At 46.7% G+C, this 18,948-nt stretch overlaps 1 protein-coding gene across 16 annotated transcripts in view; it reads left to right on the forward strand.

The window, feature by feature from the left end:
- PTPRS (protein tyrosine phosphatase receptor type S) overlaps window positions 1–18,948 on the forward strand; it is a 213,580-nt gene that overhangs the window by 66,515 nt on the left and 128,117 nt on the right. For 3 of the 16 annotated variants that reach the window (XM_074203903.1, XM_074203914.1, XM_074203912.1), the window contains exon 1: window positions 9,680–9,891. The exons of 3 other annotated variants lie outside the window; for them this stretch is intronic. The gene's annotated coding sequence lies outside the window, so the exon portion shown is untranslated. Of the gene's footprint in view, window positions 1–9,679; window positions 9,892–9,919; window positions 9,968–10,097; window positions 10,318–18,948 lie in introns of those variants that run through there. 10 more of the 16 variants (XM_074203911.1, XM_074203920.1, XM_074203913.1 and 7 more) reach the window with 7 other exon arrangements.

The raw sequence follows: 18,948 nt of genomic DNA on the forward strand, positions 1-18,948 counted from the left end.
GTCATCTCCAAGGAGACCTGCAGATTGGACAGGCCAGAGTCCTGGCTCAGACTGAAGCAGCTCCTCTGTGTTCTTCTACAGCAGTGAAGTCAAAAGACCTCCCACGCCACAGGCAGCCTCCTCTGGGATCCCTTCCCTGCAGCGGGTCCCTCTCTCTGCCCTGCTCTAGAAAAAGTGGGAGGGAAAGAGGATGATTAAAAAATAACCCATTCCAATTGTAGAATGTTTTTGCCTCATCACAGTTCCTCTTCCATCTGTTAACAGCCTCAGGGAGGTGAGCTAGGCAGGTATGATTCCCATTTGATGGAGGAAGAGCCAGCCCAGAGAAGACACAGTTAGTGGGACAGTTTATAACCAAACCCTGATCTTCTGTGGGACAATGCAAAGTACACAGGACTGAGGACTTCTAATTTCATGGGGAGATGAGACACATTTGAAAAAGAGAATTTAACCATCCAAAGTTTGAAGAAGACCTGGGTTAAAAATCCCAATTCCAGTGCAGCTGAGTGGCACAGTGGATTGAGCACCAGCCCTGGAGTCAGGGGGACCTGAGTTCAAATCCAACCTCAGATACTTACCATATGACCCTAGACAAGTCATTTGATTTTAATTGCTTCCAAAATTAAAGAAAAATTAAGATCCCAATTCTGCTGGTCCTGGTTGACCCTTAGCAAATCACTTCCCTAAACTTTACCATCTTTTCCTCCTCTATATAATAGGAATAGCAACCCTTATAATACCTTGTCACAAGGATGTTGTGAGAAAACACTATGCTTTGTAAATTGAAAAATTACAGAAAGTCAGTTTACAGGATCATAAGATTTAGAACTGGAAGGGACCCTTGCTGTTCCCTAATGCAATCTCCCTTCCCTTCTATTTTGTAGATGAGAAAACTGAGGCCCACAGATATGTGGTGGAACCAATAGTCAAACCCAGAATCTCTAACATCTTATTTAGTGCTCTTATCCTTGTACCTCACTGCATCCTATTAGACATTCTCCAGGATCTCACAAGATAGAGAGCAAGGGAGGAATGAATGAATGAATGAATGGATTGATGATGATGGATCAGGTGTTTAATGTGAGCTAAGTACTAGCGCTTCCAATAGAAAAGGCAGACAGCCCCTGTTCTCCAGGAACCCTTCTTCTAATAAAACCTGGATACTTGGCCTCGTCTTGTGACCTTGTCTTTTAAAAAAATATTTTGATAACTGTATTTCAATATAATTGATTTTCTTCCTAATCCTGTTTTTTTTTCTATTTTATGCATTTTAAAAACTTGACTGGGAGTAGGGTCTATGGGCTTTGCCAGACTGCCAGCAAGGGCCAGATACTAAATACATAAGGAACCCCTGTAATAGGGAAGGCACTGCAGGAAGGGGCATGGCAGCCAGAGAGAATTGTTTTGATCAAGGAAGTTCATAGGGATAGTAAATATCTCTTTAGGGGAGTCCAGTGGCACACCTTTCCAGAAGCATTGGTAGTATGGATTTGATGACTATTCCCAGAACAAGGGATTAGAAAGTGTCTTTGAAGAGTGGCATTATTAATGGGATGCTACAAGCAGGGCATTCAGAGAGGAAGGATGGATGCGATGTGAAGCATGGTGGACTTGATCTGGGGGGGACTAATGAAGGGAGCTAGGGGAGCTTGCACTCACTCCCCAGTCAGGACAGTTGGTGGGGGGAGTTCCAAAACTGAGGGTCTGGGGACCAGAGTAGTCACTGGCTCAAGGAGGGTGGCCTAGAAGCAGTAGGGAAGGGGAGAGTCAGAAGGAGGGTGTTCAAGGGTCCTCCATGTATGGTGGGCCAGCCACCCAGCCAGGGAAGAAGCTAGAAGCACAAATGTTCTGGCAGAGTGATTATCAACATATTGGCCTTGGAAGAAAAGAAAGCATGGGGAACTGAGAATGGATTTGGAGTTTGGGTGGAGAGGAGTGGGTTGGTCTTTGGTAGGGAAGTGTTTTCTCCATACTATGAAAATATATCTTCAAAGTTCCCAGAGCCGAGCTCTGACATGCCTGTTCTGGCTTTGACCACTTTCTAGGCTGAGCCAGGCACTGCCCTGACAAGCTGCTGGCTGGAAGAGAGAGGAAGGTAGGCTAAGATTGAGACTGTGTGACCTTGAGTAAGTCACTTCTCTCTGGTCCTCAGTTTATTCTCTGTATAATGGAAGTATTAATATACTGCTTTTCCAGGATGGTTGTTTGGGAATGGGTTGGGGGAATGCCCTGCAAATGATCAAATAGCCACAACTAGTCAAATAAAGCACAGAAAAAAAAATGAGTAGTTAATTCTCTTCATTTTACCATTAGAGAAACTGAGGCTGGGCTCATAGGTCATAGCATGTTAAAGTTGGAAGGGGATATGTCTTAGAAGTCATATAATCCAACTCCTTCATTTTTCAAATGAGGAAATCAGAGCCCCAAGAAGGGTAGAGATTTGCCCACAATGATGTGGGCAGTAAGAGGGCTTTCCTTTCCCAGATTTTCCTAGGATTTGTTAGTCTTTTGCCCTTCCACTTTCTAACTTGGGTTGTATTTTGTGTTTTTTAGGGACATAAATTTGTTGAGATTGAGGTTTGTTGTTGGAGTTTTGTTCCACCTCTGACTCCCCATTTGACCCTTAAGTAAACTTTTTCTTCTAACTCCAAATCCAAGTGTTTAACTGACTCCTTTAAAAGGTCATTTGTCAAATCAGGACCAGGTCGGGATCCTGGTCTTCTGACTGACCAGTGATAACTTTAGGAAAGGAGAAAGTTGAGGAAGAAGCTTCCCCAGCCTTTAGATGGTATGGCTATTTTTCCCTTTGTTTCCTACCTGGGGAAAACAACCTAATGGTGCTGGCTTCCAAGGCATTTGGGGCTGAAACACTCAATCTTGATCAGGCTAAAGCCCCACTCAATCATATATTGAAAGCCCTGAATGGAGGAGAGTATATGTGTGGGGGGGGGGGGGGCGGTGAAGAGGCTGGGGAACGTGGCTTCTGGACCCCAGGGAAGGTAGGGACAGGGGAGGAGTGGGCCAGTGGTTTTCATGTTTCTCTTTCAGGCACAGAACAGATCTGTGGAAGGCAGGAGGCCAGCGTGAGAGTCTGAGTAAAAGCTCGCTCCCCACACCATAGCCAGGGCTAGATCTGATAAGTATTAATAACAAACTGACATTTGCATGACACTTTAATATCGATAAAGAACTTTGCCCTCATCTTGTTTGAAGTTGTATACAATGGGGGTAGTGTATCCCCATTTTACAGATGAGGAAATTGTAGCCCCAAGTGGTTAAAATAAGACAGAGGCAGAATTCAAACCCAAGCTGCCCCCTCACCCCAAGTCCAGCCCTCTTTCCACTACATTGCTGCTGCTCTAATCATAAATAGTAAATCCATGCCTCATCAAGGTCTGGAGAAGAAGCCTTGGGGCTCTTGGGGGTCATGACAGTGGAGCAGGGCTTCTACAAACTGTACTCACTTCAAAACGGGTGTGTGAGTGTATATGTCTTTCATCTGAGACCCTCAGGGATCTGTAGCCCATAGTCTGCTTTGGTAGGAGAGTATGGGCACTGTTAAAAGGAGAGCTTCTATAAGGATTAGCCTAAAAATGATACAAATGAAAATTTTAAAAAGCAATAGGATCATAGGATTTTGAGCCAGAAGCTGGAAAAGGAGACTTTTTTTCAAAACTATTTTGATCACTACTTCAGAATAGCCAGTTTCCATTATAATTCTATGTCTTTTATGCATTTAAAAACATTCTATAAAGGATCAAGTAGGCTTTCCCCAGTCTGCTCAAGGGGTACAAGTTGCAAAAAAAGTCAAAACAGATTTTGAAGGACATAGAAATTGCAAAACTTAATGGAAAAGCTTCTCTCAGCTTCTGTTTCTCTATTCCTTCAAAATTAAAGTGATTTCCCTACAAAGATCCATCAAAGTGGGCAGTGCAACCCTATTTGACATTTGTGGAAACTAAGGCTCAGAATCAGCTAGGAAATGATTGAGCCAGGATTCCAATCTGGGTCAGACTTTCTGTTAGGAAAAACTCCCTAGTCATCAATTGTTCATGAGGGAGGCAGATGCCTCTGGAGCTATTAGTCTCCCCAGCAGAAGCAGCGTGACCACTTGTTGAAAGTTGCAGCCTAGAATCATGTGACTCTAGGCTGGAAATGAGAATATCATTATTATTATTATTATTATTATTTTTATTATTATTATTATTATTTTTATTATTATTATTTTCATTTTGGGCCACCTGACTGCAGAGTATGGTTACTTTGACTACAGCCAAGTGACTAGACACACTAAATCACAAATGATGATAACAGCTAATAATGACTAAAATTTATAAAGCACCTATCTTGTGCCAAGCACTAGCAACTTTGGAAGGTAGGTACTGTTATTATTCCCATTTTACAGTTGAGGAAACTGAGGCAAATGAAAGTTAAATGACTTGTCACCCAGCCAAGGTCAGATTTGAACTTGTTTCCCTGACTCCAGGTCCAGTACACCATCCACTGCACCACCTAGCTGCCCCAAAATTGAAATATTTTTATAATATAATAAATATAGGAAAGGGATCTACATTTAGAGTCGGGGAATGGTGGCTAAAATCTAGTTCTTTTATTTTTCTACTTTGGTGAACTTCTCTCAGCCTTAATTTCCTTATCTGCAAAATAGGAATAACAGCAACTCCCCCTCCCCCAATCTCAGGGATATTCAAAGCATCAAATGAGATAAAGGTGCAAAGTGCTTTGCAAACCTTAAAGCGCTTTTAATTTATTTATTCTCCAGTCTCATTTGACAGCAGGTAAGACCCTGACTTACCTGGCCTCACGAAAGTGTGATCTAAGTGGCAAAACTAGTAGGAGTCAAAGCCCAGGTTTTCTGACTCCAGATTCAGTGGTTTTTCTACCCTCCCACATCTTTCCAAGTTTAAGTCAGAATCAGCTTTCCAACCTGGGTCAGACTTTCTGTTGGGAAAACTCTGGTTTTGTTAAGGACTCCAGCAACCGAAACCCCAAAAGGAGCCTCCTGTGGACTGAACCCCAGAACAACTCCCCTGTGCCAATGGGAGACAGAAAGGAGGAGGTGCAAACCCCAGGCCCTGCCCTCAGGGAAATTTCAGTCTGGCTCTTACACAGGAAACAATTAGAGACTAGTATAGAATAATACATAATTAAGTAGTAAATGATGTGCTGCTGTTGGTGAGGAGGGAGGGAGTGATCAGGGGAAGGGAGGCCCGGCAAAGCAGTCAAGGAAGGCTTCCTGGAAGCTATAAACCTACAAAAGAAAGAATCACAGAGTTTGGGAGTTAGAAGGGAACTCCTTAGCAACCATCCAGGTCAGCTTTCACCCATTTTTACATACTCAACAAGTGGTTTTTCTAGTCTCTGCTTGAAAATTTCTTCAAGCTAGTAAGGGGTGGACCCCTGCCTCCCAAGAGATCTGGGCTCAGCTGAGCTGCCTATCAGAAGGAGCTCTGAAAGCCTGGTTGGAGTTTCCCTTTCTATCCAGATGTTTACCTCAAGGGCTTTTGAACCCCAATTCAATTTACTACAATCTTCCATTTTTTCTTAGGTTATGTCTGTCCTTCTATAAACAATCCTTGGCCTGAAGAAATAGAGAGTCAGAGATATTTACTCCCAGGCCTATCTCCCATCCCAAATCCCTCTCACTTGACTGACAGGAGGAGGAGTAGAAAAGAAATGGATGGAAAGAAAGTACCACTGGACACAAAAGATCAGGGCTGGGGTGACCTTAGAACAGACTGTGTCAGAACATAGAATGCCCAGGCTGGAAGCTCTGGGCCTTGTAAACTGCTAGAACATCAGGACTGGAGGAAGCTGTGGATCATAGAATGTCGATGCAGGTCCTGAGAATAAAGAATGTCAAACCTGGGATTTGTTAGAGGAGATTGTTAGAGTCACAGAATGTTCTGGTAGAATGGAGGAAAAACCTCAGCACATAGTACCTGAAAGTGAAAACCCAGTGGGCTCTGGGAGCAAGGCTATACATGACCCGGGAGCCACTGATCACCCCCTTAGACAAGAGCCTTCATTCTATGAACCTCAGTTTCCTCCTTTGGACTGGACTTTTCAGCATTTTGGTAGAGTGGGCATGTCAAGAATGTTCAGGGACTTAGTCAACATTTACTAAGCCCCTGCTTTATATACTTTATACACTGCTAAGCCTAGCTTGGGGCAAAGAAAGGTAAAAGTTGGTGGCTACCCCTCACAGTCAAATGGAAGAGATGATGTGCAAAAAAACTATATATAAGCAAGGGATAAATTGGAAATAACAGAGAAAGCACTACAGTTCTCTTTTGGAGACAGTCAGTTAAGTCATTTGCCCAGGATCACACAAATAGAGTCTGAGGTAAATTTGAACTCGGGTCCTCCTGCATCCAGAACTGGTGCTCTAATCCACTATACTTAGCTGCCTGGGAAGTACTAGAATTAAGAGGGATCAAGGAAAGGCTTTCTGAATCCCCTAAAGGGATTTAAACTGGGACTTGTAGGAAGTTGGGGGAGGAGAACATTCCAGGTTTGGAGCACAGACCATGAACATGCCCAGAATTAGGACATGGAGTATTTTGTTCAAGGAACTGAAGCTAGTGTCATCAGATTGCAGAGTCCAGGGTGCTTTATAAGGTTAAAAAGACTAGAAAAGGAAGGAGGGGCCAGATTATGAAGAATTTTGAATACCAATATTTGATCCTAGAGATGATAGGGAGCCATCAGTTTCTTGACCAAGGGTGGAGGTAGAGAAGTTGGGGGTAGCAGTGATGACCTGGTCAGACCTCTAATTTAGGAACATTAATTTGTCAGCTGAGTGAGCAAGGATAGAATGGAATGGGGTGGGGGTGGGGTCGACTTGTGGCAGGAAGACTAACTAGCAGACTATTGGGTGATGAAACCCTGCCCCAACATGGCAGCAGTGTCCAAGGAGAAAAGGGAGCATTTTGTGAGAGAGGTAAAATAGACAGGTCTGTCCACAATTTGGATATGGTAGGAAGAGGGGGCAGAGAAGGATGGCACCAAGGTGGGTGATTGGGAGGATTGTATTGCCCTTAACAGTTAACAGGCAAGTTGGAGCAGGGTAGAGTGTGGAAGGAAAGAGAAGATTTTTTACTATAAAATGTCTATACTAGAGAACATCCAGTTCAAGATGTCTAGTAGGCAGTTGGAGATGACTTGAGGTCATCAGAGAGGTTAGGACTGTATAAATAGATTTACATCACCATCAAGATGATCAGTGAATATATAGGAGCTGGTGAGATCACCAGTTGAAACAGTAGAGAAGAAGAGGAAGCAGGACCAATGGGACACTGGGAGGTAGGGGCTCTGCTGGAGGAGTTCGATGGGTAGGAAGAGAGATATAATCAGAACCAGAAGCCCAGAGCTGCAATCCTGGCTTCACCGTTTCCTCCAGGTTCTGCTGAGCAAACCAGTTAGCCCATTTGTGCCTTGGATTCCCCATCTTTAATATAGGGGAAAGACTTGTACTCAATTGTGAGGAAAATACTTTTTAAAGCCTTTGGTTGGCATTTGAGTTGTTATTATCATTATTTTTGTCCTAGGCCCGAGTTCCCTACAAAAATCATAGGTCCAGACCAAAAATGAAAGCATTCCAAACCTATGAGGGCAAATGAATGAAGGAACTTTTTGGACCAGAGCTCACAGGTGTCCTTCCTAGTTCACCCTCCCTGCCATCACTGACCTTCTGCTTGCAAAGTTACCTTTTTATATTTAGCTCACACTTCCTCAGCTGTTCATTTTTTTGGGGGGGATATAAATAGCTGCAGGTGTCCCTGGCACTAATCGGGCTGTGTGTCTGTCTGTGCATCCTCAGCTCTGGCCTGCACAAGGGAGACATGTCAAATGCTTTGGAGACTGACCGACCTAGAGGTCCCTGAGCAGCAGGTTCCTAGTGTGAACCCCACTAGACCCTTATTTCCTTACTGGGCTGGCTTCCCTTAGACACCAAGTGGATCTGATCAGATATTTGGAAAGGCAGATCTGCCCCCCTGATATCCGCTGGACTATGGGGATATTTTCAAACCAAACTATTTTGTAGCCTTGACGTTTTGATTGGTTGCCAAGGCTCTGGGGTTTGGGAACTTCTCCTCCTCCCCTCCCTGTACATCCCCTCCTTCCTCCTCCCTCCCTCCCCACAGGATCGGATCGGATGTCAGACTGGCATGAACACTCCCATCTGTTTTCAATCTGGATACTTGCTTCCAGCTCTTGGGCGGCCCACTCCTCTCTCTCTCTCTCTCTCTCTCTCTCTCCCCCCACCCCCATACACAGACACACACCACTGCTCTCCAAAAGCACACTTGGCTCTCAAGCCGGACCCCTCCGAGCACTGTGCCCCTGAGGTGTGGGGACTCTGATGGGCAGCCAGGAGATAGGGGTGACAGGGATGAACTGGGACACCTAGTTATATCTGGCCCAAGGAGGGGGAGGATCAAGGCTGGAGTGGTCCCTGGCAATATGTCCACTTGTCTTTTTCTTCCTGCCTACACTGGCCATCTCAGGCCTTTGGCTCTGATATTCAGTTCATTAACCTTTTATTTATTAAGTGCTTTTTGCTTAGCTCAGCACCATATTCCTGGTGGGAATAAAAAGTTTAGGTTAAGTCCCGGTTCCTTCTCAGAATTCTCTCTCTAGCCAGTGAGATAAAACCCCAATACAGACTGATGAACTTAAATGATAATATTTAAGTTCACCGAGCCATTTTTTTTTTATTGCAATCAGTAGGTGTGGAACCAGATCCACAGTTGAGGTCAAAGTAGGGAGGGTCATTCCCGAGGGAGGACCATCAGGGCGGCGGCCCCACAGGTACGGGTCTGAATGGACTGCGGAGGCCGACTTGGCTCCCTTCTACCTGCCAGGCTTGGAGCGAGGGATGGGAGGTGGCCCGCCCCCTGTCCGCCCCCTGCCCGCAGGGGCTTCCGTAACGCCCCTCTGCCCATCTCACCGGCAGAACCCAGCCGCACCTGGGCGGTGCCAGGCCGCCGCGCACTGCCCGGGGTGCCAGGGCCCGGTGAAGCCGCCGCTCCCCGCGTCGGGCCAGGCTGGCCGTCCCCGCGTCGGGCCAGGGCATCTGTCATCCACAGACTGAACTCCTCAGGGCAGCCCTGCGGGACCCCCCGAAGCTTTACAACTAAGGGAACAAAGGGCCCCAGAGGCCGGGAGCCCCCTCCAAACACCCCCAGGCCACCCCCGGGGCCGGCGGGGTCCCAGCCCCAGCCCCAGCCCCAGTTGGGTGGAAGTCGGGGCGGAGCTTTCCTTGGAGGACTCCAGTCAGTCCCCCGCCTTCCTCTCCCAGAGTGGCCCCCTCTCCCGCTCGCTCCTCCCCCAGACTCCCACCCACAGCCCCCTTCCCCCGGCTCCTCTTCCGGCCCTGGACCTCCTCTCCCACCCCCACCCCCACCCCGGGGGACAACTCCCCTCCCCCTTCCTTTCCCCAGCTCCTCCCTCTCTTCTCTGCACCTCCAGACTCCATCTTCCCGCCCCCCGAACCCCCGGGGTGGCAGAAGGGAGCGTGCTGAAGCGAGCCCCCCAGTCCCGCCTCTGCCTGTGGCTGGCCCGGCCCCCGCGGCCCCCTCGGCCCCCCGCGGCCCCCTCGGCTGCCCTCTCCCCTCTCCCCGCTCCGCTCCGCGCTCTGGCTCTGCGGCCGCAGCTGCAGCGGGGCCGGCCCGGGGGCTCCGAGTTGGCGGCCAGTCTGGGACAGCCTCCCCCGGCCTCGCGGGCCCCGGCTCCCCAGGCCCTGCGGACGACCCCGATGGAGCAGATCTGGAAACCCATGGGTGCCTAGCGGGGGCCGGGAGCCGGGGCCAGGCCCCCCTCCCCATCCTCTGTTCCCCCAGCTGGAAAACTTTGGTCCCTGGCGCAGGGGTGAGTGAGGGCACGTTCCCCGACCTCCCCCCTCCTCCCCCTCCCCCGGGAGCCTGGATGCTGCGTGTGTTTGGGGGTGAGTGGAGGATCCATCTCTCCTGCCAGTGGGGGATGGGGGGCCCGGTGGGGGGGGCGTCTGCTCTGGCCTTTGTTCCCAAGGCTCCACGGGGGGTGGGGGCCCCAGGCTCGGGAACGAGCCGCCCTTCTTCAGTCTGCTGAACTCGAAGAGGAGAGCCAAGGGACTGACTTCTGGGCGAGCGATTCTTGGGGGGGGGCATGCCATCTTGTGGTCTTGGAGCCCCAGGGAGCTGGTGGAAGCAGTAGAAGGAGGAGGCAATGATTAGCAGGAATTTCTGACATCCTCCCCACCCCCACCCCACACATCTGCAGTCCCTGTGCCTGGGACCTGAAATCAGACTTGGTGAGGTACTGAAACCATTCCCAGGGACCTAGTTCTGGAGAAGAGCGTTGGAGAGTGGGAACTGGGGTCTGAGAGTTTGGGTGGGGGGGTGGCCAAGGATGGAACTGCTGGGGCTGCCCTTAGCCCCCCTCCCCTTCCCCCTCTCACCCACTTAAACAAAAAAAAAAACTTGAGTCAGGTTGAGTTTTCAAAGTGAGGATGAGTTATTTAATTTATTATTTTTGGACTCACTGGAAAGTTTGTGGGCAGTAACGGTTACATCCTCCCTCATATCCCCTCCCTTAACTTCTTTTTTCCTGCCTTTCTCCCGTCACAGGAATTCTGGAGAGTGGTTAGCCCTGGCAACCAAACCAGTGTCCCTCCCCCAGTTTCCCCCTTCTTTCCCCTCTGACCCCTTTCCCAATGTCCTCCTCCTCTCCCCTTTACACTCTCCATTTCCCCTCTCCTTTCCCAGTACCTTTTTCTTCCTTGTGCCCCCTTTAATTCTCCCTGGCACCAGTCCTTGATCTTGGCTGATCTTTTCCCCTCTTCACCCCCACCCCACATACCTTGTTTTTTCTTATAATCTCCCTCTTTACCCCCCTTACTTATTCCCTAGTGTCTCCAAACTCCTCTCAGCTCCCATCTCCTCAGTCTCTTCTTCATGGTATCCTGTCTTCTGCCTTTCCCCCAGTATATCCCCTCACTTTTCTCCAGGCAACAATAAGTTCACTTTGCCAAAAAAAGTTATTGTATCTTTTGTGTGCAGAGGGATAAAGTACAGTTTTCCATTCCTTCTTTTTAAGTTCCTTCTCTTTAAGTTCCTTCTCTTCTCTTCCCTCCCCTCTTCAGCCCACCTCTGGAGAACTCGCCCCTAACTAGCTGCAATAACCCCCTCCAAAGCCTATAAATGCTCAACCCCCTCCCATGTCTCTAATGCTCCATACTTTGATTTATGTTGTCCAGCCCTTAGAGCAGATGTGGATAACGCAAGATACATAATTTTGGTTCTACAGAGCAGGACAGCAACGCCAAGGGGGCCTTATTTAAAGTGAGTCATTAGCCTCTGACATTTGAACTCAGGACTTCACCAGATAGTTTCAGTCTTTCTCTGCTTCCAAAGAATACTTCACATTTCTTTAGTTCAGTAGGACCTGTCCCTCATGACTGAAGGGCTTGGAGGCATCTAAGCCAGCCCCTTCATTTTACTGATGTGAACCTGGGGCCTGGAGTGGGTAAGGAACTGCTCATTTTCGTGGGCTAGGCTTCAAACTCATATCTTTCTTACAGTGAAAACATCTCGTGCTGCCAGTCAAAAGAAATCTTGGTTTCACCACCTCCCCTTATCAACATTCTGGCAGTCTTTACTCTCATTTCCCCATAGACTTTGGCATTAGCAGACAGTGAAGGGGTTTATGCAAGTAAGTTTTCAAACATTGCTGTTGTCTTTTTATTTTAGGTTTTTTTGCAAGGCAAATGGGGTTAAGTGGCTTGCCCAAAGCCACACAGCTAGGTAATTACTGTCTGAGATCAGATCTGAACCCAGGTACTCCTGACTCCAAGGCCGGTGCTTTATCTACTACGCCACCTAACCACCCCATTGCTGTTGTCTTTTAAACAGGGACATCAGTTTTACTCATTTGTAAAATCAGAGCACTGGTGGAGTTGAGGCATCTGCTGGTTGGTTTGGCTATTTCAGCCACTGCTTTGTGTCTTAGAGAAAGAACCCTGAGCATATCCTAACTGTGGACCTAGGAATTGTTCCTGTTGCTGCTGCTGCCCCTGGGCGGTAGGCCTGCTTGGACACCTTCCCACCCTGTAGTTTGAGGAGGATGGTAGCAGAGGCCATGTATACCCCCAATCCCACTGGAGGTCTAGGTTTTTAGGCCTTTCCCCACCTACCCACCCAGGAAGGAAGGAAGGAAGCAAAGGACTGATGGAAAGAGGAAGGAATGGAATGGCGTGTGGGAGAGGAGTGTGCCAGTCTTAAATAGGACAGGATTCCAGAAGTAGACTCTATAGAGTCTGTGATTCAGGCAGATAAACTGTGGCCATCTTCCAGGACCTTAGAGATTATTTTGGCCAGTCCACTTATTTTACAGATGGAGAAACTGAGGCATGATTTGTATAAATCACAGAAAGCCAATGGCAGAGCCAGGCCTATAACTCACATCTCCTGGGCTCCTTGCCCAGCATCTGTCCTGATGCCTCCTACGTGTTTGTCTTCACAAGTTTCTAGCTCTTTAGAGCTGGAAGGGACCCATGAAATCGACTGGTCCAACCCCTCATTTTATAGGTGGGGAGACTGAGGCCCAGGAAGGGGAAGAAAAGACTTGCCCAGGCACACAAGATGATTGAGTAGCATAGTCAGGACTAGAACTTGAGTATTTTATTTTCCTTTTCATTTCATTTCCTTTTCTTTTTTTTTTTTCAATTACATGCAAAGATAGTTTTCAACATTCATCCTTTCGCAAACTTTTGAGTTCTACATTATTCTGCCACCCTCCCTTATCTTCCCTCTCCCCAAAACAGTAACAGTCTGATAGGTTATACGTATACAGTTGGGTTTAGCATTTCCATATTGGTCATGTTGAGAAGGGGGAATTAGAACTAAGGAGGAAAAAACCATGAGAAAGAAAGAAAAAAACATATATTTTTAAAAGTAAGCATATTCTGCTTTGCTCTGCATTCAGATGCCATAGTTTTTTCCTTTGGATATGATTGGCATTACTGTCCATAGCAGGTCTCTCAGGAATGTCCTTGATCTCTCAACTGCTGAGAGGAGCTGTATCCATCATAGTTGTTCATCTCACAATATTGCATTATTATGTACAGTGTTCTCCTGGTTCTGCTTGCTTCATCCAGCATCAGTTCAGGCAAGTCTTTCCAAGATTCTCTAACGTCCAACTGCTCGTGATTTCTTTTATGTTTGGTTTTTTTTTTTAGATTTTTTCAAGGCAATGGGGTTAAGTGACTTGCACAAGGCCACACGGCTAAGTAATTATTAAGTGTCTGAGGTCGGATTTGAACCCAGGTATTCCTGACTCCAAGGCTGGTGCTCTATTCAATGCACCACCTAGCCGCCCCCTGCTCATGATTTCTTACAGAATAATAGTACTCCATCACATTTATATACCAAAATTTGTTCAGCTATTCCCAATTTATGGGCATCTCTCACTTTTCAATTCTTTGCTACCACAAAAAGAGCTGGATATGAATATTTTTGTACAATATGAGTCTCTTCCTCTTTTTATGATCTCTTTGGTTTATAGACATAGTAATGGTGAACTACAGTATTTTTACACTTAATCTCTGCCTTCCCTGCTCAGCAACCCAGAGTTAGCTGGAAGGATAGGCCCTCCAGCCTTCCCCAAACCTTTGTTCTTCAATACGATCTTCTCTCACCTCCATGCCTTTGCACAAGCTTTCTTATCTCTGCCTAGAAGCCCAAACTCAACTCTGAAATTCCTTACATCATTCCCTTTCTCTCCCCTACCTATCATTCATATTTGCTTATCTAAATATGTGCTGAGTATATCCTTGAAACAACAGCCTGCTTTCCTTTTTGTCCTAGTACACAGTTGGTGCTTTGAATGAATTCATAGAATTTAGGACATTTCCACCTGGCACCCACCTCAGAGGGTGAATGAGAGGGGTTTGGAGGAGTGAGGGTTGGAGACCTCTTTTACAAGTGGAATGTGTGTTTGGAGAGAAAAGAGGCAGAAATTAATGATTCGAGGGAGTTTTGGGGGACTATGGGTTCACCCAGGCCCTCTCCTTGCCCAACCCAGCCCAGAGTCAGTCCTGAGCCTTCCACTTTCATTTCATCTAGATACTAAAGGGGTTGGGCCATGTAGTCCCTGGGTGCCTTTCAGGTCCAAGAGTTTTCCATTCTTAATGTTGGGGATGGGGAGATTAAGTCCTAGAAATCACCTGGGCTAGCCTCAATGGAGAGACCATTGAAGGCTTCCCATGCTAGGGAGCTCAGCCCCTCTTGAAGTAGCCCATTCCACCTTTTGACAGTTATGATTATTAGGAAAGTTCTTTTATGGAAATGAAATCAGCCCTTTTGTGAATTAACCCACTGGTGATTCAAGTTCTACCCCCTGAAGTTAGCAGAAAGTGGAAAGTAGGCTTTGATAGCCAGTGAATCACCCCTCTTCCAAGACTCACCACCCCTGATCCCTTTAGCTCCAGGGAGCCTCCTCTGAGCTCCTTCTGCCCTGCTTGCCTCTGTGTCCCCTTTGGTGCCTCTCCTTGTGGGGTTCTCAGATGTTCATGGGTCAGGGGCCAGACTTGGACCTCGGGCTTCCTGCCTCCCAGGCCAGGATGCTCTCCCCTGTGCCACTGTGCCTGTCCTTGAAAACCTGAATGTGATGTGTAAATAATCAGCCTTTGTCCACAGTCTGAGGTCATCCTCCTTTTTCATCCTGGAGGTCTTTAAACAAAGACTGAAGGAACCTTAGTTGGGGATGAACCAGACATCTTTGGTCATGTCCAGGCCAGGCTGTATGTAGATAAATTGGGAGATCCTGGAATTCCTATCTCAGATCCTTTCAAGTGCTGACCTTTAATGGAGGGCATATTCTAGAGGGGATTCCTGTTTGGATACAGGCTGGATTCCAGGGCTTCCAAGGACTTATCCCCCTCTCAGATGCTGTGATGCTGATCCATGATTGTGATTTTTCCTATCCAGGCTTCCTACTTGGCCTTGATGGTTGGATAGGATTTAGAAAGGGGGTGACAGGGTATTCCAGGACAAGGAACTTTCTGTTTTTAGGTTTTTGCAAGGCAAATGGGGTTAAGTGGCTTGCCCAAGGCCACACAGCTAGGTAATTATTAAGTGTCTAAGGTTGGATTTGAACTCAGGTACTCCTGACTCCAGGGCCAGTGCTTTATCCACTGTGACACCTAGCTGCCCCCAGAAGGAACTTTCTGAAGCAAAGGCAGGGGCTCAAGCAGGAATGAGTTTAACAAGTTTGTGGATGAGTGAAGGTTTAGGTTCGTCCAGAACAGAAGGAAACAAAAGATTTCCAAAAATTAGGGTCCAGCTGTGTCAAGGATCTTGAATTCTAGGAAAAGACAGAAGCCTACACACTTTGTCATAAACTCCCTCTGAGGGACAGGGGTGGCGGGCCATTGTTTTCCTAGACTGCACACTGGCCCAAGAGACTATGGAGCCCCCCATTTGGGGGGGAATAAGTTAGGCTATGGTGTTGAGGAATGGGGCTAGGAAGTGTTTATATCATTTTTTGTTTTGTTCTTCATTTAAGCCTGTGGTTTGCCCTCTGACTTTGGGCTCTGACTCACTCCTCACCACTCTCTCTCTCTCTCTGGGTGAGGAGAGCATGTTGGGCCTTGCGGATACACGTGCTCAGGACAGGGAACAGTGACTGAAAACTGGGAGCGATCCATTATCGTTTCCTGGATTCCTCCCCTGGCCTCGGGCAGAGTGGCTGGCCAGCTCCCAACAGCCCTTATGTGAAGCTGCCTGGAAGCAGGAGGACCCCCCGCCCCGCCCCGCTGACCATCTCCCTCCTCATGGAGTACCCTAGAGGTCTCTGACCACTTGGTAGGGATGAGACCCTTGGTCAAGTACAGCCAGACTAGACAGACTTGGAGATCTGGCCTCTTCCGGATACCCTCCCACCCCCATAATCCCAACTACTTAAAGTGTTATCTTGTATTTCTAGAGATTTTGTTTTTGATTTATAGGTGCATATAATGTTTCCCCTGATAGAATGTTAGCTCCTTGAGGGTAGTGAATGGCATAGTGGGAACTTCATCAATTCTAGAAGTTGCCTTTAGAAATTGTCTGGTGCATCACCCTGATTTTAGAGGTGAGGAAACAGAGGCTAGTCAAAGAAGTGATCTGTCCACAGTCACATAGTAATAGAGTCAGTCAGTTTGTGAATGAGAGACTGTACACACACACACACACACACACACACCAGTCATGTATAGAACAAATTAGAAAGGGGTGTGGACAGGTGAGTGGGGATCAAGAAGACTTCCTGGTGAAGGTGGGGCTAAAATTGAGCCCCCAGGGGGAAGGGGCTGGAAGAGAGAACAGAGGCTTGGAGGCATGATCCAGGCTGGTATATGTAGGATGAGCCCTGACTTTGGCCCATTAATCGTATGTCATTTTACATCCTTGTACAAGATTCCCCATAGAAGAATGCCAACTTAAGAGAAATACATAAGAGGAATGGGCCTGGGTATGTCCCCCCCTTTGAAGAAATAAGGAAAGTGGATGGCTTGGCTGTGCCCGCAGTCCTTAGATGCAACATTCGTCAGAAAGCAGGGAAAAGGGATTTTTTTATTAATTTAGAAACAACGATAATAGATTTTTTAAAAATTAATGGTAGTAAGATAGTTTCATGCCCTCCTGCTCTTGCTTACCCTCCCTTCTTGGTGGATGCACCACCGGCTATGGATGGGAGTAGAGTCATCGATTCAGAATTGGAGCAGATGTTCATTTGACTTAAGCCTAAGGAAGGCAGCAGGGAGCAAGAGTGGCCAACCCTTCCACCCTTTGAGGTACCTTTCCCTCCCATCAGCTGCTGTACATTAGATGCACAAATATACTTGCCCCCATTTAAGTAAATCCACTGTGCCATTGCTCAACCTAAAAAATGGATCCATTTAGAGACAGACAAGGGTTCCTTGCCAAAAAGAGCTCTTCCATTTTCCATTTCCTGCTTCCTTAAGATAACTGTTCCCCACCAGGTATTTTAAATAGCCCTTCGATTTATTATGATCCTCTTGATAAATTGAGATCTACCCACAGCTGGACTTATAGTCATTCAGCCTTAGAGACTTACTAGCTGTATGCTAGCTATGATTATTATTTAAGCCAGCTTCTAGCTCCAGAGTCAATGTTCATTGAATCTTCCTTCCAATTTAACCAGTTGGGTTTTTTTTTCTCAATCTACGTAGCAACATGATTGAGTACAAGGCCTGAAGTCAGGAAGACCTGACTTCAAAACCATTCTCAGACATTCAATAGCTGTGTTTTTCTGAGCAAGTCATTGTTTGCCTTAGTTTTCTCACCTGTAAAATGGGTTTAAAGGTTCTTGTTAGAATCAAATGAAATTAATGATCATAAAATGAAATGAAATTAATGATTGTAAAGCACTTAGCACAATGAATAGTAAATAATTTATAAATGTTAACTATAATTTTATTATTAATTTCTTTTTTTTTTTTTTTGACAAATCCTGCTTTACAAGTTCTAGGTTCTTAGGTAATGTGCCACAATAAAAAAGGAACTGGTCAGGAGAATTCGATTTAAATCCCACCTCTGGCCCTTCTACTCTGTGTACCAGTGACTTAATCCCCTCTTTTTCTAAGCTTCAGTTTCTTCATCAGCAAAATGGAAGTAATAGTACCTTTCATTGCTCATCTCCCATGGTTGTAAGAAAGCCCTCCTTGAACCTATTAAAGTGCCAGAGGAATGATGCTGCCCTTATTGCTGCTGCCACCTATGTGGATGGCCATGGACCATGGCGGGGGCAGGCTGGCTAGAGTCATGGTTCGCCAGGTTGGCGTACTGACTACAGGACTGAGATAGACTTAGAGGCCTGTGACTCAGCTTTACAGTGAGACTTCTAGCCTCTTTCCCACCCACTTTTGGCTTCAATTGTGTTGTAACTTTTTTTTGGGAGGGGGGGTTAATACTTCACATGACCTTAATGTTTCCATTACAATTGATTCTCTATTACAAGTAGAGTCTTTGGATAATGACCTCAAAGATTACTCCTGCAATAGCAGGAAGCATTGGGCTAAAATCCTGAATATGGAATGTCTGTAGAATTAGAGTCACAGAAAGGACTGACCCATTTGAGCTGTAGGGGTCCTTCATTCTTGCAACTAGTCTTGAGTCCTGGAACTTCAAACTCCTTAAGGTCTATATTCACATCACTAATGAAGAGTGAGGTCAAGACTGCGGATTTGGGTATTCATAGTACATGCTATAGGTGCTTTTGACTGGGGCAAGAGTAAAACCTAAGCTCTCTAGCTCCAGATTTAGGCCTTTCTCCTTAGCTGTCTGAGTTCTCAGAGAAGGGAAGAGATTCCCTCAGGGTTACCCATTGAGTTGTGGTAGATAGCAGACTAGAGCCTCCCCTGCCCCCACTCCTGACCCTTTCCATTATAGTGTTTAACACTGGAGCCCTTCTAACAGAATCAAGGCCCAGAGCCCCACCCGGCAAGGCTCTTATTCCTCATCTCCCCAGAATCCTCCATCCCATGCATGCTGAGAATGTCCTCCTGGCTCCGCTCAGATCACATCTGGAGGATTGCATTCACTTCCAAGACCCCAGAAAGGACATAGATTTCCAGCCAGGATGGGGAAAGGATCAAGAATCCTCTGAAAGACCTGGAGATGCTGTGTTGTGAAAGAAAAGACCACAGGGTTCATGTATTTGAAGTCTTGTCATGGAAAAGGGATTAGACCTATTCTCCTTGGCCTTAGAACTAGGGGTGCTTGGCAAATTTGCAGAGAGAAACCAATTTCAGTAGAGCTAAAGAAGCATGCCCCAACAAGGAAAGCCATCCAAAAGTGAAATGATATGCCTCATAAGGTAATGCGTTCCCCCATCCCAGAAAGTGTTGGTTTGGAGGCTAGAGGTGATTCCTGACCAGGTACCCATTCA

Source organism: Macrotis lagotis, chromosome X, assembly GCF_037893015.1.
Source record: "Macrotis lagotis isolate mMagLag1 chromosome X, bilby.v1.9.chrom.fasta, whole genome shotgun sequence".
NCBI classification, from domain to species: domain Eukaryota; kingdom Metazoa; phylum Chordata; class Mammalia; order Peramelemorphia; family Peramelidae; genus Macrotis; species Macrotis lagotis.